Genomic DNA, 23,840 nt, shown 5'->3' on the forward strand with positions numbered 1-23,840 from the left:
TATTTTACATTTTCAAATAAAGCTATTAAGGAAATTATATATAACTGGATTCATTTTCCACAAATATGTATTGCTTGAAATGTACAAAAGTTCTAAAACGTTTTAAATTGTTAAAGACAGACCTTTTTGTATTAGCAAAAATCCTAAATCCATCAAATTGTTATATCTATGTTATGTGATATGTGTACCTTTATCTAACATAAAATACTAGGATACTTATCAATTAAGCATGTATAATGATATAAGGTATATTTACAATATAATATAAAATGATATCATTGTCATTAAATCACGGTTTGTCAAAAGAGTGTTTCATTCATTTTCTTCCTCGTTTTAATCCTTCTCCGATTGAAAATAAATATTTTCTTGACTAGTTTCTTAAAAATAAGATAAAAACCCATTTTGGATTGGTATGTTCATTACAAATTGCATTCAATACAACTATCAATAATTCAACATACATTTGAAAAACAAAACACCAACTTTTCTATCTAATAAAATTTATCACAAACATCATTAGGGCTGGATGGGTAGGGGATGCTAAAGACACACTACAACCTGTAAGTCTTTGTAACGAATGTCGCGTTTATCAAACATTTCCTGGAAAATCTTTTAAAACTGAGCGCAATAGCGTTCATGCATGAAATAACAAGACGGAATCTTTTAGAAACAAACAAAGTTATATACGTAATGTCTAAAATGAGCCTTTTCCTCTTTAGATTTTTGAATCTCATTCCTTTATAGATGTTTATCTAGAACCCGGTGCAACGTTAACGTTGACGTTCTAACAAAGTGAATGTATAGACATTTTTAAATGTACATTTAAATTTTGATAACAAAATTAGGAATTATTAAAGAGGGTAGCTATGTACAGAACGTACGAAGGTAAAATATCAAGATCGCGTGAACATTAACTTTTTCATCCACTGAGATGCAAATAGAAGTCCATGTGCATCTCAATGGACGCAAAAGTTAATGTTTATGCGATCTTGCCATTGATGGTATCAGATACATACTAGACTTCAAATGCAAACTACACAAAATAATTTTTTAATGATAATGATCAACATTGTTTGAATGAAAATGTTTCTTTTCATTAAAGTATGTTATATATCATTGATGGTATTTTTAAATAAAGATCGTGTTTAAAAAGAAACTGATTGGAGTCACAATTACAGTTATTGCCAGAAATGAGGAAACATATTTCGTATTATATACTTAGTTTATTTTTAAATACATATCAAAGACAGACATGTTCTTGAAACGCGGTATACGGCATGTTGAAAAGTGTCAACCTTCATTTCTAGGTCTCTGCAAGTTTCCTTCCATGTTGTGCTTAAACAAAATCCTCTTTTGAAGTGTAAACTCTTAGAAAATCTTAACATTTTCTTTTATCCCTTTCGTTTTGTCCGTTAACGAGTTGCATATTTCACTTGGAACATCTTCAATGTTTTAAATGATTGTTTTAATAAATAGATTCCATTTCGTCAAGACTATGCTCATGATTTTTAAAAATCCATCATCTCATAGATCTTTTGAAAATCATTTAAAGATATAAACGCCATTTCTACCTTAACAGAACCAGTTAATTGATCATTCTGGTACTTACACAATTCCTAAGTATCTGACACTTTGACCCATGTATTTTTATTTATTATTTTTAACACCATCGCAGGCAGAATCAGCCTTCATTTCAAAGGTGAATTTGGAAATAGTTTCCCTCAGCTACATGTATTACTTGTTTTCTTTAAAATGCAATTACTATATCTCTTTTTCTTTTTGGCAAATTGGTTTTTATTCTTAAAATATAATCTGCTCTTTTTCATTACTTTTTAAGTTACTCATCTTTAACGAAACGTTAATGTGTCGAACAATTATGCAATTTCACTTTTATTCAAATTGTCTATTGGGTGAAGATTTTCCAACAATTTTTTGGTTATTCTTATCAAAAACGTTTCACCTGCTTTCATTACTGCAAACTTTAAAATAAAACAATGAGAGGCTTTACTACGGGGCGACGTAATGTAATACATGTATAATTCAACATAAAATAATTTAAATTGGGTTGTTTTTTTTTTCAATTTAGTGTCTTCTATTTTACATCAAGACTATTAATTTTTACGGAACGTTTTTCAAATTTAGCTCTTCTCTTTGAATCTTATAGGATGGTTTCCAAAGGAATTTCTTGGGTAACGAAGACGTAGGCGTACTAAGTTAGACCCATTTAAGGCTTTGGCTGAAGATGAAATATTCTTTCGATCAAAAAAGAATACTATTGAAGAAAGATATCTTTGCTTCGCTTTTATGGCAAAAAAAATTATCGGTTTTTTTTTATCAAATAATGATTCGATTGGTTTATTTATTTTAATACAACCTCCATTATCATCAAAACTATCTTTGATATACACGATTTCACTTCATAACCAATTTTCAAAACATTTTTTCAATACTACAGAAGCTTGTTGTTCTATATGAAATGACTATGTTTGGTGTATTTACATTTTTTTTAACATTAATCAAAAGCTGAAAAAATGTGTCCATGAAAAAGAGTTTCAGCACATTTTTAAAAATTTTTGTTCAAAGTTGTATTCCGTTGTTTAAAAAATAAAAGAAGAAAATGATTTATACTGTCTCAGAGGCGCTATAAATATGTTTTATGTGTAACATTACTGTTTGTATTGAATGTTTAACCTATCAAAGACGCTTTGACAGAGTAAGATTAACTTTCATTATCAACAACATTAATTCAAACTTGTTCAGTTATGCCAATTAAAGTTTTTTTATACCCGCACTTTCTAAAGAAAGTAGGCTGGGGCTGATGTGCAATAAGGTTTTAAAAATTTAAATTTCATCCAGGGAGTCAAATAGTAGTAGAAAATTGACGTTTATGACTTCAAAAAAACATAGATCCTAGAACTCCTTTTATGATTAATGGATAGACACATCATATCTTGGGATATAATAGATGGATCGTAAGCTCCAAATATTACTTTATTAAAAAACTAAAAACCTTAAATTCACATAAAATTTCACACTGCTTTCACAAATAGGGTTTATACATTTTCTTAAGAAGTATTTTGTCTTAATACTTCTGAAAAAATCGACCCACGTATATTTCCGATACCTGCTCTTATGGTATAACTGACTCTAAAGCAACTTCTTCTTAGAGGTCCTTAAATAATAATTTCAAACAATGTTATCATTTTTTTTCTTTAACCTGTTGTGATCTATTTTAGGTAATCCCTAATCTTAAATTTTAAGCTTAAACCGACCCGCCCACTCCACCCCTCGGTTTTGTTTTGTTTTTTCTGTTGTTTTGGGGGGTGTTTTGAAGTTTGTTTTGTTGTGGGGTTTTGTTTTTTTTTTGGGGGGGGGGTAATTTTGACTTACATTGATGAACGGTGTTGCTGGATCTGGAATCTAAGTATATGAGCTTTCATCAATATTAATTTGAAAAATCATAACCTCTAGTTCTTCAGAAAAATAGATATGAAATTAGATATTTTGTATTTATATCCGTAATTGGCATTTAACATTTCCATATTTTATGACAATTTCATGTGAGTTATTACTTAAAAAATGTTAATCTACAAATTTTAAGAAGCTTATGTAAAAAATATGAAAACAAAAGGATATTCAGTACTTCATCAATATCAAACTTTTCTAAATAATATTCTATGATATGGAGCCTGGTCCTTCATTTAAATTAACGTGCCCATGGTTAATCAGTACTAATCTTAAATCAACTCCAGCATATATTAGTGTATCGGTTGATTGGATCGAATATCATCATACATGTAGCTTACTAGTTGAATATTGGGCTCGTTAACAGCAAAACTCGAGTTAAAATCCGCCTGAGGTTTCTGTTTACTGTGGAATCATTAGTTTTCGTGGTGGGTCAATTTTTGTGGAATTCGTGATACCAATCATCCACAAAATAAACTCCTTCACGAATTAATAAATTTGGGGTAATAAAGTTTTATTTAATTAAGGTCTTCCGTTTTCGTACTGTTTATTTTTTTCCAAATTTTGTGCACGCGATTTCTCAAAAACTACTCAACCGATCTCGACAAGTTTTTTCACAGATGATGGGACATTATCTAAATTTTATATCTTTTTGAATTATTTGTCGTCCTCACTTCCGGTCCGGATTGACGGTCGATTTTGTAATTTTTTACGACCAATTTTGTGCAGAGCTGTTTTGATCAGTATCTTTGTATCAGTTGAATATTTTGTTAAGACATATAGATTAAAAGTAGTAGAGAATCAACAGTTCTATCCAATAAAATCAAGAAAAATTGGCTGGCCCCTTTAATTAGGGACCAAGAGACTCGTAAAGTCTATTACGAATAACATGAAAACGATAAATATTTTGTTATGCATTATATAATCTAAGTTGTTGCTCACTACATTATTGGTGTGAAAAAGTCACCATCAGGCCATTGTTTGACGTGGAAAGGAATTTTTATTCATTATCTTTAAATTGGGGGGGGGGTTAATTTTGAAATCGGTTTGATATTTCGTGGTATCATTTAAAATAAACAAAAAAAAACAAGAGGCCCATGAGACCACATCGCTCACATGAGCAACAATGGGCGTTCAAAAGATATTGTGCCATATGGTCCCTCATTAGAATAACAAAAAACAAATATTGTAAAGTATTCAAATTTTACACTAATTTTTGCTTACACGTAATCTTTGACATTGTACCTTCATGAAATACTATTTTTTACCAGAATAAGAAATTCCTACACAAGATATAAAACTAAACATTTGGTAGGGGTACAATGTTAAGTTGTTAACTTCCAATTCCCTATATTTTCGTTCTACCCCCCCCCCCCCCCCCACCCCCCTCCCCCTTGTAAAGCGATCAAAATATATGAGATCATGTAGGTACATTTTATTCATCAACTACTTTCTAGTTATTGTATTTCAAAAATAAAAATATAACAGTTATTGTTTTTAATTTAAGAAAATATATGTATAGATGTGAAAAAGAAAATTGTACCTCATGTGCTCAATTCCTCAAATTAAAAACATTCAAAAAATTAATTGTCTTCTCCATTATAATTAAATGACTGTTATTTACTTCGCGTACTAACCAGGATAATTTTCCGCTGTGATATTTTCTTAGGAATAGCGATAATTACTTTATCCCCGCAACAGAAATGTGTCAGAACTATGGAAACTGTTTTAAAGATGTCGTTTTTATTTACTCGTGTCTGAAAAACTATCAAAATTGATATAGATTTCACATTATTTATTGTATAAATAGGGGGCCCCAGAGAGTAGGTATATACAAAATATCATTCTTTTATTTTGTTTGTACAAGTATTTTACATACTCTAATTCATATAGAATTTCTAATGTTCAGCAAAAATTTCAGCGTCAATGGTAGATTTATAAGCAAGATACAGAGCTCACAGTTCGCCTAGGTTTGAGTCATATTTTGTTCACACGAGTTCATTACATTCAGCTTAAGATTTTTAACGTGGTATTTCCTATTCAGCATTTAAAATGGAAAAAAAGAATGGCCTAAGATTTTCAATTCTTTAATTCACTCAAGACCAGTTCACTGGTATTTGAGGTTCAAAATCACTTTATACAAATGTACACAAACACAGTCAAGGATCACATGTACAGTAGGAGTAATAATGACGAAAAAATGTTAAGTTTACAATACAATAATATGTTCAAGTTGGTTTCTGGAAGAACAGACTTTGAAAATTTTCTTAATAAATATTGACAATTTTTTTACTTTTTTAATCTTTAGTTTTTAAGATCTGTGTTCAAACATAGAATTGTGAGCAAATCTCTGTATCTTATAATTCGAAGCTTAACACTCAAATATGGTTAGTAAATAGAAATTGTAAACAATTAAACACAAGAAACATGCACTATAACAAATAAAGAACACAATTTATTTTTTCGAAATGAATCATATATATATATATATATATATATATATGTATATACCTGCATGTTTCCGTCAGCGATATCAAACTCTATTTAAACTGAATAAACTCGAGAAAATGCCGAGCATCTCAACAAAACCTATTGCATTAATCTACCTTTACGCAAAAGATAATGCCGAATTACCGATAGAATGAATTGTATTTCAGTACTTTTTTGATACAACATATTTTGCTTAATTTGCGCTGGTAAACTGTTTGATTTACTGAAGTCTCTGTTTGATTTGATACGTAAAAATCACGAAATACAGACGATAGTTCCCAGGTTACAAAGCATAAATAATGAAAACGAAACGAAAATCAGAACAAGCTAACACCAACGTCATGTGTGAAAACTGTCAACGCATTGAAATATTTAGCCTCAATTAACTTCACAAAATTGGCACCAATATATTTTGCATGTTTCATAAATTTCCCTTCATACGCGAACTGTTGCACAACAAGCAAATTCATCATTGTCAGATCGACCCTTTTTCGTATAATGTCATGGCTGCTTTAAACAAAGCACCTCGTTTTAGAAGTATGGAATACGAGTCTTGGTAAAATGAGTATGCAAATACGGGCCGTGGCAAAATAAAAGCCGGGGCAGATCGGCAATCGTCAATTCCAAATACGCATTATTTTGCAGTAATATTTACAGCGAATACAAATATACTGGTCCATCAAATATCCTGAAATTTTAATGAAATTGGCAGATAAATAACTGCAAATATCTTGTTTTGCCCAGGCAAAGTCTTGCCTACCAATTTTACCGGATGCCGAACCCGAAGCTATTAAACTGATTGAAACACGCATTTCCTTTATTATTATTTTCGTAATAACTCAGTTTTGAAACAGAATTAGCCCTTAATTTTTGCAATTCATATTTTCCTTCCCATAAAGATAATTTATGCTAAACAACGTTGAATTGGAATCAGTAGTTCTTGAGAAGAAGATTTTTAAAAATGCACCCCCCCTTTTTCTACAGTTTCAAGGTTTTCTCCGCTTTAAATACAGATCGGACTTTTATTTCTGCAATTTATATTCACCCTCCCATAAGGATGCTTTGAGCCAAATTTAGTTGCAATTGGATAAGCGGTTTTAGAGAAGAAGTTCAAAATGTAAAAAGTTTACAGACGGACAGACAGACGGACGAACGGACGGACAGACGGACAGACGGACAAAATGTGATCAGAATAGCTCACTTGAGCTTTCAGCTCAGGTGAGCTAAAATTGGAGGGAAGACCTACTCGTTACTCGTAACGCGGTCGTATCTAGTTTTATTTATTTTTGTAAGTAGAAGAGAATACATGAAATTACGTCCCCGCGAACCTGTCAAATTCAAGCAATCCACGAAAATTCTAAAAAATAATATATTCCCTAAAATAGCTAATTTTTTATTTAGCGGACTTAAATACTTCATATGCATCATGTTATTTTTCATAAGCAAGTCGTTTTCTGCTAAATTGAAAAGCTATTTTAAGGTACAGTGATTAATCTTAATTTTAATAGGAAAATAGATTTGTTTTCCAATTACATACAATCTATGTTTCTTTATTACATAATTAAGCTTTAATTTAAGAATATTCGTTGTTTTTATCAAAAAGATGTTGATTATCAAGGGCGAAATATATGATACAGAAGGTTATAGGTAACATAAAAAATTAAATGTTTGAGTTATACACATCTATCAAATTTCATGAGGCGACTGCTGAAAATTTCTGCAGGGTGTCCGTGACGTCCTATATAGTTTGAGATAACACTTCAAAATGTGAAAGTTGGCCGAGGCACGAAAAATTATCCCCAAGTGCAGCGTAAAGACAAATGGCATTTTTGATAACCCGTTTTAACTTTGATGAGTTAAATCCAATCAAGTTTTTTTAAAGGGGGGGGGGGGGTCCACAAACATTGATATGCACGTGTACTATTTATTGCATTCTGGGCTTGAGACAGACGAACAAACGTTTACTCATTTATTGATTAATTGTTACTGCATGTACTATTGATGGATTTTTACATATTAATTGTTTCACTTAATTCAAACAATTACACGAAAGAGCGAGCAAAAATACGTGTATAAAGTCTTTATCAGTTAGTTTCACTTTCGGAACTACATGTCAAGGTAGAGAAAAAAATCACTTAAATTATATACTTAAGTGATATATTTGAAATTATATTAATATTTTCTATGTAACTTTTCAAATTAAGAACTCATATGCACGATTTCAATTTTCTTTGTGTAAATGTTTTTTATGCATTTTCAAAAAGAAAATTGAATGATTTGTTTTAAGTCAATAAATAGCAAGTTTTACACAATAGCATTTTTCTCCCTTAAATCTAAATAAATATTATCAATATTATTTTTCAGAAATGTTAATCTCGATTAGGTTTATTCTACCTTGATACGGAAATGACAACTCTTTGTTCTATATCAGACCATGACGTAGATGTAAAGTTAAAATATTTGCATTAGATGTTAAATAAAAAAGTAGTCAATCAAACAGTCTATCAATCATAAAAAGTATGAAAAACGTATGAAAAAATTTGTTATCATCATGAGAACTATCGAACTATTAAACTGTTTCTTTAATTACGCCCTACCTAAATCATATTTGCTAAAAGGTCGAAACCGAAAGTTGAATGAATAATATTTTGAAATTATTTTGAAAATTGTACTGAATGTACGGCAAGAAAAATTGTATTTGACTTTTAGTGAACAGAAATTAATAAATTGTTTTAAATCGCGAGGAACAGAAGTAAGTCATACCTTTTTCTGCGTCATTCATTCGTCTTCTGTATTTCCCAACAACTATGTTTAGATTTAAAATATGAGTACGGCAACCTATATTCGTCATCATTTAGAAGAAATATAAAGCGGGTATTTAAAGAAATACTGTGCCTCTAAAGACACTTTGATTCAGCAAACAATTTTCTCTATATTTTACATTTTCAAATAAAGCTATTAAGGAAATTATATATAACTGGATTCATTTTCCACAAATATGTATTGCTTGAAATGTACAAAAGTTCTAAAACGTTTTAAATTGTTAAAGACAGACCTTTTTGTATTAACAAAAATCCTAAATCCATCAAATTGTTATATCTATGTTATGTGATATGTGTACCTTTATCTAACATAAAATACTAGGATACTTATCAATTAAGCATGTATAATGATATAAGGTATATTTACAATATAATATAAAATGATATCATTGTCATTAAATCACGGTTTGTCAAAAGAGTGTTTCATTCATTTTCTTCCTCGTTTTAATCCTTCTCCGATTGAAAATAAATATTTTCTTGACTAGTTTCTTAAAAATAAGATAAAAACCCATTTTGGATTGGTATGTTCATTACAAATTGCATTCAATACAACTATCAATAATTCAACATACATTTGAAAAACAAAACACCAACTTTTCTATCTAATAAAATTTATCACAAACATCATTAGGGCTGGATGGGTAGGGGATGCTAAAGACACACTACAACCTGTAAGTCTTTGTAACGAATGTCGCGTTTATCAAACATTTCCTGGAAAATCTTTTAAAACTGAGCGCAATAGCGTTCATGCATGAAATAACAAGACGGAATCTTTTAGAAACAAACAAAGTTATATACGTAATGTCTAAAATGAGCCTTTTCCTCTTTAGATTTTTGAATCTCATTCCTTTATAGATGTTTATCTAGAACCCGGTGCAACGTTAACGTTGACGTTCTAACAAAGTGAATGTATAGACATTTTTAAATGTACATTTAAATTTTGATAACAAAATTAGGAATTATTAAAGAGGGTAGCTATGTACAGAACGTACGAAGGTAAAATATCAAGATCGCGTGAACATTAACTTTTTCATCCACTGAGATGCAAATAGAAGTCCATGTGCATCTCAATGGACGCAAAAGTTAATGTTTATGCGATCTTGCCATTGATGGTATCAGATACATACTAGACTTCAAATGCAAACTACACAAAATAATTTTTTAATGATAATGATCAACATTGTTTGAATGAAAATGTTTCTTTTCATTAAAGTATGTTATATATCATTGATGGTATTTTTAAATAAAGATCGTGTTTAAAAAGAAACTGATTGGAGTCACAATTACAGTTATTGCCAGAAATGAGGAAACATATTTCGTATTATATACTTAGTTTATTTTTAAATACATATCAAAGACAGACATGTTCTTGAAACGCGGTATACGGCATGTTGAAAAGTGTCAACCTTCATTTCTAGGTCTCTGCAAGTTTCCTTCCATGTTGTGCTTAAACAAAATCCTCTTTTGAAGTGTAAACTCTTAGAAAATCTTAACATTTTCTTTTATCCCTTTCGTTTTGTCCGTTAACGAGTTGCATATTTCACTTGGAACATCTTCAATGTTTTAAATGATTGTTTTAATAAATAGATTCCATTTCGTCAAGACTATGCTCATGATTTTTAAAAATCCATCATCTCATAGATCTTTTGAAAATCATTTAAAGATATAAACGCCATTTCTACCTTAACAGAACCAGTTAATTGATCATTCTGGTACTTACACAATTCCTAAGTATCTGACACTTTGACCCATGTATTTTTATTTATTATTTTTAACACCATCGCAGGCAGAATCAGCCTTCATTTCAAAGGTGAATTTGGAAATAGTTTCCCTCAGCTACATGTATTACTTGTTTTCTTTAAAATGCAATTACTATATCTCTTTTTCTTTTTGGCAAATTGGTTTTTATTCTTAAAATATAATCTGCTCTTTTTCATTACTTTTTAAGTTACTCATCTTTAACGAAACGTTAATGTGTCGAACAATTATGCAATTTCACTTTTATTCAAATTGTCTATTGGGTGAAGATTTTCCAACAATTTTTTGGTTATTCTTATCAAAAACGTTTCACCTGCTTTCATTACTGCAAACTTTAAAATAAAACAATGAGAGGCTTTACTACGGGGCGACGTAATGTAATACATGTATAATTCAACATAAAATAATTTAAATTGGGTTGTTTTTTTTTTCAATTTAGTGTCTTCTATTTTACATCAAGACTATTAATTTTTACGGAACGTTTTTCAAATTTAGCTCTTCTCTTTGAATCTTATAGGATGGTTTCCAAAGGAATTTCTTGGGTAACGAAGACGTAGGCGTACTAAGTTAGACCCATTTAAGGCTTTGGCTGAAGATGAAATATTCTTTCGATCAAAAAAGAATACTATTGAAGAAAGATATCTTTGCTTCGCTTTTATGGCAAAAAAAATTATCGGTTTTTTTATCAAATAATGTTTCGATTGGTTTATTTATTTTAATACAACCTCCATTATCATCAAAATTATCTTTGATATACACGATTTCACTTCATAACCAATTTTCAAAACATTTTTTCAATACTACAGAAGCTTGTTGTTCTATATGAAATGACTATGTTTGGTGTATTTACATTTTTTTTAACATTAATCAAAAGCTGAAAAAATGTGTCCATGAAAAAGAGTTTCAGCACATTTTTAAAAATTTTTGTTCAAAGTTGTATTCCGTTGTTTAAAAAATTAAAGAAGAAAATGATTTATACTGTCTCAAAGGCGCTATAAATATGTTTTATGTGTAACATTACTGTTTTTATTGAATGTTTAACCTATCAAAGACGCTTTGACAGAGTAAGATTAACTTTCATTATCAACAACATTAATTCAAACTTGTTCAGTTATGCCAATTAAAGTTTTTTTATACCCGCACTTTCTAAAGAAAGTAGGCTGGGGCTGATGTGCAATAAGGTTTTAAAAATTTAAATTTCATCCAGGGAGTCAAATAGTAGTAGAAAATTGACGTTTATCACTAAAAAAACATAGATCCAAGAGCTCCTCTTATGATTTAATGGATAGACACATCATATCTTTGGATATGATATAGGGACTGTTCTATAGATGTGCGGTAAGGTTTTAAAAGTTTAAATTTTATCCAGGGAGTCAAAAAGTAGCAGAACATTGACGTTTATCACTTCAAAAAAACATAGATCCTAGAACTCCTTTTATGATTTAATGGATAGACACATCATATCTTGGGATATAATAGATGGATCGTAAGCTCCAAATATTACTTTATTAAAAAACTAAAAACCTTAAATTCACATAAAATTTCACACTGCTTTCACAAATAGGGTTTATACATTTTCTTAAGAAGTATTTTGCCTTAATACTTCTGAAAAAATCGACCCACGTATATTTCCGATACCTGCTCTTATGGTATAACTGACTCTAAAGCAACTTCTTCTTAGAGGTCCTTAAATAATAATTTCAAACAATGTTATCATTTTTTTTCTTTAACCTGTTGTGATCTATTTTAGGTAATCCCTAATCTTAAATTTTAAGCTTAAACCAACCCGCCCACTCCACCCCTCGGTTTTGTTTTGTTTTTTCTGTTGTTTTTGGGGGTGTTTTGAAGTTTGTTTTGTTGTGGGGTTTTGTTTTTTTTTTGGGGGGGGGGGGGGGGTAATTTTGACTTACATTGATGAACGGTGTTGCTGGATCTGGAATCTAAGTATATGAGATTTCATCAATATTAATTTGAAAAATCATAACCTCTAGTTCTTCAGAAAAATAGATATGAAATTAGATATTTTGTATTTATATCCGTAATTGGCATTTAACATTTCCATATTTTATGACAATTTCATGTGAGTTATTACTTAAAAAATGTTAATCTACAAATTTTAAGAAGCTTATGTAAAAAATATGAAAACAAAAGGATATTCAGTACTCCATCAATATCAAACTTTTCTAAATAATATTCTATGATATGGAGCCTGGTCCTTCATTTAAATTAACGTGCCCATGGCTAATCAGTACTAATCTTAAATTAACTCCAGCATATATTAGTGTATCGGTTGATTGGATCGAATATCATCATACATGTAGCTTACTAGTTGAATATCGAGCTCGTTAAAAGCAAAACTCGAGTTAAAATCCGCCTGAGGTTTCTGTTTACTGTGGAATCATTAGTTTTCGTGGTGGGTCAATTTTTGTGGAATTCGTGATACCAATCATCCACAAAATAAACTCCTTCACGAATTAATAAATTTGGGGTAATAAAGTTTTATTTAATTAAGGTCTTCCGTTTTCGTACTGTTTATTTTTTTCCAAATTTTGTGCACGCGATTTCTCAAAAACTACTCAACCGATCTCGACAAGTTTTTTCACAGATGATGGGACATTATCTAAATTTTATATCTTTTTGAATTATTTGTCGTCCTCACTTCCGGTCCGGATTGACGGTCGATTTTGTAATTTTTTACGACCAATTTTGTGCAGAGCTGTTTTGATCAGTATCTTTGTATCAGTTGAATATTTTGTTAAGACATATAGATTAAAAGTAGTAGAGAATCAACAGTTCTATCCAATAAAATCAAGAAAAATTGGCTGGCCCCTTTAATTAGGGACCAAGAGACTCGTAAAGTCTATTACGAATAACATGAAAACGATAAATATTTTGTTATGCATTATATAATCTAAGTTGTTGCTCACTACATTATTGGTGTGAAAAAGTCACCATCAGGCCATTGTTTGACGTGGAAAGGAATTTTTATTCATTATCTTTAAATTGGGGGGGGGGGGGGGTTAATTTTGAAATCGGTTTGATATTTCGTGGTATCATTTAAAATAAACAAAAAAAACAAGAGGCCCATGAGACCACATCGCTCACATGAGCAACAATGGGCGTTCAAAAGATATTGTGCCATATGGTCCCTCATTAGAATAACAAAAAACAAATATTGTAAAGTATTCAAATTTTACACTAATTTTTGCTTACACGTAATCTTTGACATTGTACCTTCATGAAATACTATTTTTTACCAGAATAAGAAATTCCTACACAAGATATAAAACTAAACATTTGGTAGGGGTACAATGTTAAGTTGTTAACTTCCAATTCCCTATATTTTCGTTCTACCCCCCCCCCCCACCCCCCTCCCCCTTGTAAAGCGATCAAAATATATGAGATCATGTAGGTACATTTTATTCATCAACTACTTTCTAGTTATTGTATTTCAAAAATAAAAATATAACAGTTATTGTTTTTAATTTAAGAAAATATATGTATAGATGTGAAAAAGAAAATTGTACCTCATGTGCTCAATTCCTCAAATTAAAAACATTCAAAAAATTAATTGTCTTCTCCATTATAATTAAATGACTGTTATTTACTTCGCGTACTAACCAGGATAATTTTCCGCTGTGATATTTTCTTAGGAATAGCGATAATTACTTTATCCCCGCAACAGAAATGTGTCAGAACTATGGAAACTGTTTTAAAGATGTCGTTTTTATTTACTCGTGTCTGAAAAACTATCAAAATTGATATAGATTTCACATTATTTATTGTATAAATAGGGGGCCCCAGAGAGTAGGTATATACAAAATATCATTCTTTTATTTTGTTTGTACAAGTATTTTACATACTCTAATTCATATAGAATTTCTAATGTTCAGCAAAAATTTCAGCGTCAATGGTAGATTTATAAGCAAGATACAGAGCTCACAGTTCGCCTAGGTTTGAGTCATATTTTGTTCACACGAGTTCATTACATTCAGCTTAAGATTTTTAACGTGGTATTTCCTATTCAGCATTTAAAATGGAAAAAAAGAATGGCCTAAGATTTTCAATTCTTTAATTCACTCAAGACCAGTTCACTGGTATTTGAGGTTCAAAATCACTTTATACAAATGTACACAAACACAGTCAAGGATCACATGTACAGTAGGAGTAATAATGACGAAAAAATGTTAAGTTTACAATACAATAATATGTTCAAGTTGGTTTCTGGAAGAACAGACTTTGAAAATTTTCTTAATAAATATTGACAATTTTTTTACTTTTTTAATCTTTAGTTTTTAAGATCTGTGTTCAAACATAGAATTGTGAGCAAATCTCTGTATCTTATAATTCGAAGCTTAACACTCAAATATGGTTAGTAAATAGAAATTGTAAACAATTAAACACAAGAAACATGCACTATAACAAATAAAGAACACAATTTATTTTTTCGAAATGAATCATATATATATATATATATATATATATATATATGTATATACCTGCATGTTTCCGTCAGCGATATCAAACTCTATTTAAACTGAATAAACTCGAGAAAATGCCGAGCATCTCAACAAAACCTATTGCATTAATCTACCTTTACGCAAAAGATAATGCCGAATTACCGATAGAATGAATTGTATTTCAGTACTTTTTTGATACATCATATTTTGCTTAATTTGCGCTGGTAAACTGTTTGATTTACTGAAGTCTCTGTTTGATTTGATACGTAAAAATCACGAAATACAGACGATAGTTCCCAGGTTACAAAGCATAAATAATGAAAACGAAACGAAAATCAGAACAAGCTAACACCAACGTCATGTGTGAAAACTGTCAACGCATTGAAATATTTAGCCTCAATTAACTTCACAAAATTGGCACCAATATATTTTGCATGTTTCATAAATTTCCCTTCATACGCGAACTGTTGCACAACAAGCAAATTCATCATTGTCAGATCGACCCTTTTTCGTATAATGTCATGGCTGCTTTAAACAAAGCACCTCGTTTTAGAAGTATGGAATACGAGTCTTGGTAAAATGAGTATGCAAATACGGGCCGTGGCAAAATAAAAGCCGGGGCAGATCGGCAATCGTCAATTCCAAATACGCATTATTTTGCAGTAATATTTACAGCGAATACAAATATACTGGTCCATCAAATATCCTGAAATTTTAATGAAATTGGCAGATAAATAACTGCAAATATCTTGTTTTGCCCAGGCAAAGTCTTGCCTACCAATTTTACCGGATGCCGAACCCGAAGCTATTAAACTGATTGAAACACGCATTTCCTTTATTATTATTTTCGTAATAACTCAGTTTTGAAACAGAATTAGCCCTTAATTTTTGCAATTCATATTTTCCTTCCCATAAAGATAATTTATGCTAAACAACGTTGAATTGGAATCAGTAGTTCTTGAGAAGAAGATTTTTAAAAATGCACCCCCCCTTTTTCTACAGTTTCAAGGTTTTCTCCGCTTTAAATACAGATCGGACTTTTATTTCTGCAATTTATATTCACCCTCCCATAAGGATGCTTTGAGCCAAATTTAGTTGCAATTGGATAAGCGGTTTTAGAGAAGAAGTTCAAAATGTAAAAAGTTTACAGACGGACAGACAGACGGACGAACGGACGGACAGACGGACAGACGGACAAAATGTGATCAGAATAGCTCACTTGAGCTTTCAGCTCAGGTGAGCTAAAATTGGAGGGAAGACCTACTCGTTACTCGTAACGCGGTCGTATCTAGTTTTATTTATTTTTGTAAGTAGAAGAGAATACATGAAATTACGTCCCCGCGAACCTGTCAAATTCAAGCAATCCACGAAAATTCTAAAAAATAATATTTTCCCCAAAACAGCTAATTTTTTATTTAGTGGACTTATATACTTCTTATGCATCATGTTATTTTTCATAAGCAAGTCGTTTTCTGCTAAATTGAGAAGCTACTTTAAGGTACAGTGATTAATCTTAATTTTAATAGGAAAATAGATTTGTTTTCCAATTACATACAATCTATGTTTCTTTATTACATAATTAAGCTTCAATTTTAGAATATTCGTTGTTTTTATCAAAAAGATGTTGATTATCAAGGGCGAAATATATGATACAGAAGGTTATAGGTAACATAAAAAATTAAATGTTTGAGTTATACACATATTTCAAATTTCATGAGGCGACTGCTGAAAATTTCTGCAGGGTGTCCGTGACGTCATATATAGTTTGAGATAACACTTCAAAATGTGAAAGTTGGCCGAGGCACGAAAAATCATCCCCAATTGCAGCGTAAAGACAAATGGCATTTTTAATAACCCGTTTTAACTTTGATGAGTTAAATCCAATCAAGTTTTTTTTAAGGGGGGGGGGTCCACAAACATTGATATGCACGTGTACTGTTTATTGCATTCTGGGCTTGAGACAGACGAACAAACGTTTACTCATTAATTGATTAATTGTTACTGCATGTACTATTGATGGATTTTTACATATTAATTGTTTCACTTAATTCAAAATATTACATGAAAGAGCGAGCAAAAATACGTGTATAAAGTCTTTATCAGTTAGTTTCTCTTTCGGAACTACATGTTAAGGTAGAGAAAAAATCACTTAAATTATATACTTAAGTGATAAATTTGAATTATAAAACTTCCAATTAATATTTTCTTTGTAACTTTTCAAATTAAGAACTCATATGCACGATTTCAAATTTCTTTCTGTAAATGTTTTTATGCATTTTCAAAAAGAAAATTGAACGATTTTTTTTAAAGTCAATAAATAGCAAGTTATACACAATAGCATTTTTCTCCCTTAAATCTAAATAAATATTATCAATATTATTTTTCAGAAATTTTAATTTCGATTAGGTTTATTCTACCTTGATACGGAAATGACAACTCTTTGTTCTATATCAGACCATGACGTAGATGTAAAGTTAAAATATTTGCATTAGATGTTAAATAAAAAAGTAGTCAATCAAACAGTCTATCAATCATAAAAAGTATGAAAAACCTATGAAAAAATTTGTTATCATCATGAGTACTATCGAACCATTTCACTGTTTCTTTAATTACGCCCTATCTAAATCATATTTACCTTATCAATCTTGCTAAAAGGTCGAAACCGAAAGTTGAATGAATAATATTTTGAAATTATTTTGAAGATTGTACTGAATTTACGGCAAGAAAAATTGTATTTGACTTTTAGTGAACAGAAATTAATAAATTGTTTTAAATCGCAAGGAACAGAAGTAAGTCATACCTTTTTCTGCGTCATTCATTCGTCTTCTGTATTTCCCAACAACTATGTTTAGATTTAAAATATGAGTACGGCAACCTATATTTGTCATCATTTAGAAGAAATATAAAGCGGGTATTTAAAGAAATACTGTGCCTCTAAAGACACTTTGATTCAGCAAACAATTTTCTCTATATTTTACATTTTCAAATAAAGCTATTAAGGAAATTATATATAACTGGATTCATTTTCCACAAATATGTATTGCTTGAAATGTACAAAAGTACTAAAACGTTTTAAATTGTTAAAGACAGACCTTTTTGTATTAGCAAAAATCCTAAATCCATCAAATTGTTATATCTATGTTATGTGATATGTGTACCTTTATCTAACATAAAATACTAGGATACTTATCAATTAAGCATGTATAATGATATAAGGTATATTTACAATATAATATAAAATGATATCATTGTCAATAAATCACGGTTTGTCAAAAGAGTGTTTCATTCATTTTCTTCCTCGTTTTAATCCTTTTCCGATTGAAAATAAATATTTTCTTGACTAGTTTCTTAAAAATAAGATAAAAACCCATTTTGGATTGGTATGTTCATTACAAATTGCATTCAATACAACTATCAATAATTCAACATACATTTGAAAAACAAAACACCAATTTTTCTATCTAATAAAATTTATCTCAAACATCATTAGGGCTGGATGGGTAGGGGATGCTAAAGACACACTACAACCTGTAAGTCTTTGTAACGAATGTCGCGTTTATCAAACATTTCCTGGAAAATCTTTTAAAACTGAGCGCAATAGCGTTCATGCATGAAATAACAAGACGGAATCTTTTAGAAACAAACAAAGTTATATACGTAATGCCTAAAATGAGCCTTTACCTCTTTAGATTTTTGAATCTCATTCCTTTATAGATGTTTATCTAGAACCCGGTGCAACGTTAACGTTAACGTTCTAACAAAGTGAATGTATAGACATTTTTAAATGTACATTTAAATTTTGATAACAAAATTAGGAATTATTAAAGAGGGTAGCTATGTACAGAACGTACGCAGGTAAAATATCAAGATCGCGTGAACATTAACTTTTTCATCCACTGAGATGCAAATAGAAGTCCATGTGCATCTCAATGGACGCAAAAGTTAATGTTTATGCGATCTTGCCATTGATGGTATCAGATACATACTAAACTTCAAATGCAAACTACACAAAATAATTTTTTAATGATAATGATCAACATTGTTTGAATGAAAATGTTTCTTTTCATTAAAGTATGTTATATATCATTGATGGTATTTTTAAATAAAGATCGTGTTTAAAAAGAAACTGATTGGAGTCACAATTACAGTTATTGCCAGAAATGAGGAAACATATTTCGTATTATATACTTAGTTTATTTTTAAATACATATCAAAGACAGACATGTTCTTGAAACGCAGTATACGGCATGTTGAAAAGTGTCAACCTTCATTTCTAGGTCTCTGCAAGTTTCCTTCCATGTTGTGCTTAAACAAAATCCTCTTTTGAAGTGTAAACTCTTAGAAAATCTTAACATTTTCCTTTATCCCTTTCGTTTTGTCCGTTAACGAGTTGCATATTTCACTTGGAACATCTTCAATGTTTTAAATGATTGTTTTAATAAATAGATTCCATTTCGTCAAGACTATGCTCATGATTTTTAAAAATCCATCATCTCATAGATCTTTTGAAAATCATTTAAAGATATAAACGCCATTTCTACCTTAACAGAACCAGTTAATTGATCATTCTGGTACTTACCCAATTCCTAAGTATCTGACACTTTGACCCATGTATTTTTATCTATTATTTTTAACACCGTCGCAGGCAGAATCAGCCTTCATTTCAAAGGTGAATTTGGAAATAATTTCCCTCAGCTACATGTATTACTTGTTTTCTTTAAAATGCAATTACTATATCTCTTTTTCTTTTTGGCAAATTGGTTTTTATTCTTAAAATATAATCTGCTCTTTTTCATTACTTTTTAAGTTACTCATCTTTAACGTAACACGAAACGTTAATGTGTCAAACAATTATGCAATTTCACTTTTATTCAAATTGTCTATTGGGTGAAGATTTTCCAACAATTTTTTGGTTATTCTTATCAAAAACGTTTCACCTGCTTTCATTACTGCAAACTTTAAAATAAAACAATGAGAGGCTTTACTACGGGGCGACGTAATGTAATACATGTATAATTCAACATAAAATAATTTAAATTGGGTTGTTTTTTTTTTCAATTTAGTGTCTTCTATTTTACATCAAGACTATTAATTTTTACGGAACGTTTTTCAAATTTAGCTCTTCTCTTTGAATCTTATAGGATGGTTTCCAAAGGAATTTCTTGGGTAACGAAGACGTAGGCGTACTAAGTTAGACCCATTTAAGGCTTTGGCTGAAGATGAAATATTCTTTCGATCAAAAAAGAATACTATTGAAGAAAGATATCTTTGCTTCGCTTTTATGGCAAAAAAAATTATCGGTTTTTTTTTATCAAATAATGATTCGATTGGTTTATTTATTTTAATACAACCTCCATTATCATCAAAACTATCTTTGATATACACGATTTCACTTCATAACCAATTTTCAAAACATTTTTTCAATACTACAGAAGCTTGTTGTTCTATATGAAATGACTATGTTTGGTGTATTTACATTTTTTTTAACATTAATCAAAAGCTGAAAAAATGTGTCCATGAAAAAGAGTTTCAGCACATTTTTAAAAATTTTTGTTCAAAGTTGTATTCCGTTGTTTAAAAAATAAAAGAAGAAAATGATTTATACTGTCTCAGAGGCGCTATAAATATGTTTTATGTGTAACATTACTGTTTGTATTGAATGTTTAACCTATCAAAGACGCTTTGACAGAGTAAGATTAACTTTCATTATCAACAACATTAATTCAAACTTGTTCAGTTATGCCAATTAAAGTTTTTTTATACCCGCACTTTCTAAAGAAAGTAGGCTGGGGCTGATGTGCAATAAGGTTTTAAAAATTTAAATTTCATCCAGGGAGTCAAATAGTAGTAGAAAATTGACGTTTATGACTTCAAAAAAACATAGATCCTAGAACTCCTTTTATGATTAATGGATAGACACATCATATCTTGGGATATAATAGATGGATCGTAAGCTCCAAATATTACTTTATTAAAAAACTAAAAACCTTAAATTCACATAAAATTTCACACTGCTTTCACAAATAGGGTTTATACATTTTCTTAAGAAGTATTTTGTCTTAATACTTCTGAAAAAATCGACCCACGTATATTTCCGATACCTGCTCTTATGGTATAACTGACTCTAAAGCAACTTCTTCTTAGAGGTCCTTAAATAATAATTTCAAACAATGTTATCATTTTTTTTCTTTAACCTGTTGTGATCTATTTTAGGTAATCCCTAATCTTAAATTTTAAGCTTAAACCGACCCGCCCACTCCACCCCTCGGTTTTGTTTTGTTTTTTCTGTTGTTTTGGGGGGTGTTTTGAAGTTTGTTTTGTTGTGGGGTTTTGTTTTTTTTTGGGGGGGGGGTAATTTTGACTTACATTGATGAACGGTGTTGCTGGATCTGGAATCTAAGTATATGAGCTTTCATCAATATTAATTTGAAAAATCATAACCTCTAGTTCTTCAGAAAAATAGATATGAAATTAGATATTTTGTATTTATATCCGTAATTGGCATTTAACATTTCCATATTTTATGACAATTTCATGTGAGTTATTACTTAAAAAATGTTAATCTACAAATTTTAAGAAGCTTATGTAAAAAATATGAAAACAAAAGGATATTCAGTACTTCATCAATATCAAACTTTTCTAAATAATATTCTATGATATGGAGCCTGGTCCTTCATTTAAATTAACGTGTCCATGGTTAATCAGTACTAATCTTAAATCAACTCCAGCATATATTAGTGTATCGGTTGATTGGATCGAATATCATCATACATGTAGCTTACTAGTTGAATATTGGGCTCGTTAACAGCAAAACTCGAGTTAAAATCCGCCTGAGGTTTCTGTTTACTGTGGAATCATTAGTTTTCGTGGTGGGTCAATTTTTGTGGAATTCGTGATACCTCTCATCCACAAAATAACATCCTTCACGAATTAATAAATTTGGGGTAATAAAGTTTTATTTAATTAAGGTCTTCCGTTTTCGTACTGTTTATTTTTTTCCAAATTTTGTGCACGCGATTTCTCAAAAACTACTCAACCGATCTCGACAAGTTTTTTCACAGATGATGGGACATTATCTAAATTTTATATCTTTTTGAATTATTTGTCGTCCTCACTTCCGGTCCGGATTGACGGTCGATTTTGTAATTTTTTACGACCAATTTTGTGCAGAGCTGTTTTGATCAGTATCTTTGTATCAGTTGAATATTTTGTTAAGACATATAGATTAAAAGTAGTAGAGAATCAACAGTTCTATCCAATAAAATCAAGAAAAATTGGCTGGCCCCTTTAATTAGGGACCAAGAGACTCGTAAAGTCTATTACGAATAACATGAAAACGATAAATATTTTGTTATGCATTATATAATCTAAGTTGTTGCTCACTACATTATTGGTGTGAAAAAGTCACCATCAGGCCCATGTTTGACGTGGAAAGGAATTTTTATTCATTATCTTAAAAATGGGGGGGGGGTAATTTTGAAATCGGTTTGATATTTCGTGGTATCATTTAAAATAAACAAAAAAACAAGAGGCCCATGAGGCCACATCGCTCACCTGAGCAACAATGGGCGTTCAAAAGATATTGTGCCATATGGTCCTTCATTAGAATAACAAAAAATAAATATTGTAAAGTATTCAAATTTTACACTAATTTTTGCTTACACGTAATCTTTGACATTGTACCTTCATGAAATACTATTTTTTACCAGAATAAGAAATTCCTACACAAGATATAAAACTAAACATTTGGTAGGGGTACAATGTTAAGTTGTTAACTTCCAATTCCCTATATTTTCGTTCTACCCCCCCACCCCCCCTCCCCCTTGTAAAGCGATCAAAATATATGAGATCATATAGGTACATTTTTTTCATCAACTACTTCCTAGTTATTGTATTTCAAAAATAAAAATATAACAGTTATTGTTTTTAATTTAAGAAAATATATGTATAGATGTGAAAAAGAAAATTGTACCTCAATGTGCTCAATTCCTCAAATTAAAAACATTCAAAAAATTTATTTGTCTTCTCCATTATAATTAAATGACTGTTATTTACTTCGCGTACTAACCAGGATAAGAGATTTTCTTAGGAATAGCGATAATTACTTTATCCCCGCAACAGAAATGTGTCAGAACTATGGAAACTGTTTTAAAGATGTCGTTTTTATTAACTCGTGTCTGAAAAACTATCAAAATTGATATAGATTTCACATTATTTATTGTATAAATAGGGGGCCCCAGAGAGTAGGTATATACAGAATATCATTCTTTTATTTTGTTTGTACAAGTATTTTACATACTCTAATTCAAATAGAATTTCTAATGTTCAGCAAAAATTTCAGCGTCAATGGTAGATTTATAAGCAAGATACAGAGCTCACAGTTCGCCTAGGTTTGAGTCATATTTTGTTCACACGAGTTTATTACATTCAGCTTAAGATTTTTAACGTGGTATTTCCTATTCAGCATTTAAAATGGAAAAAAAGAATGGCCTAAGATTTTCAATTCTTTTATTCACTCAAGACCAGTTCACTGGTATTTGAGGTTCAAAATCACTTTATACAAATGTACACAAACACAGTCAATGATCACATGAACAGTAGGAGTAATAATGACGAAAAAAGGTTAAGTTTAGAATACAATAAGTTGTTAAAGTTGGTTTCTGGAAGAACAGACTTTGAAAATTTTCTTAATAAATATTGACAATTTTTTTACTTTTTTAATCTTTAGTTTTTAAGATCTGTGTACAAACATAGAATTGTGAGCAAATCTCTGTATCTTATAATTCGAAGCTTAACACTCAAATATGGTTAGTAAATAGAAATTGTAAACAATTAAACACAAGAA

Source organism: Crassostrea angulata, chromosome 3 (assembly GCF_025612915.1).
Source record: "Crassostrea angulata isolate pt1a10 chromosome 3, ASM2561291v2, whole genome shotgun sequence".
Classification (NCBI taxonomy): domain Eukaryota; kingdom Metazoa; phylum Mollusca; class Bivalvia; order Ostreida; family Ostreidae; genus Magallana; species Magallana angulata.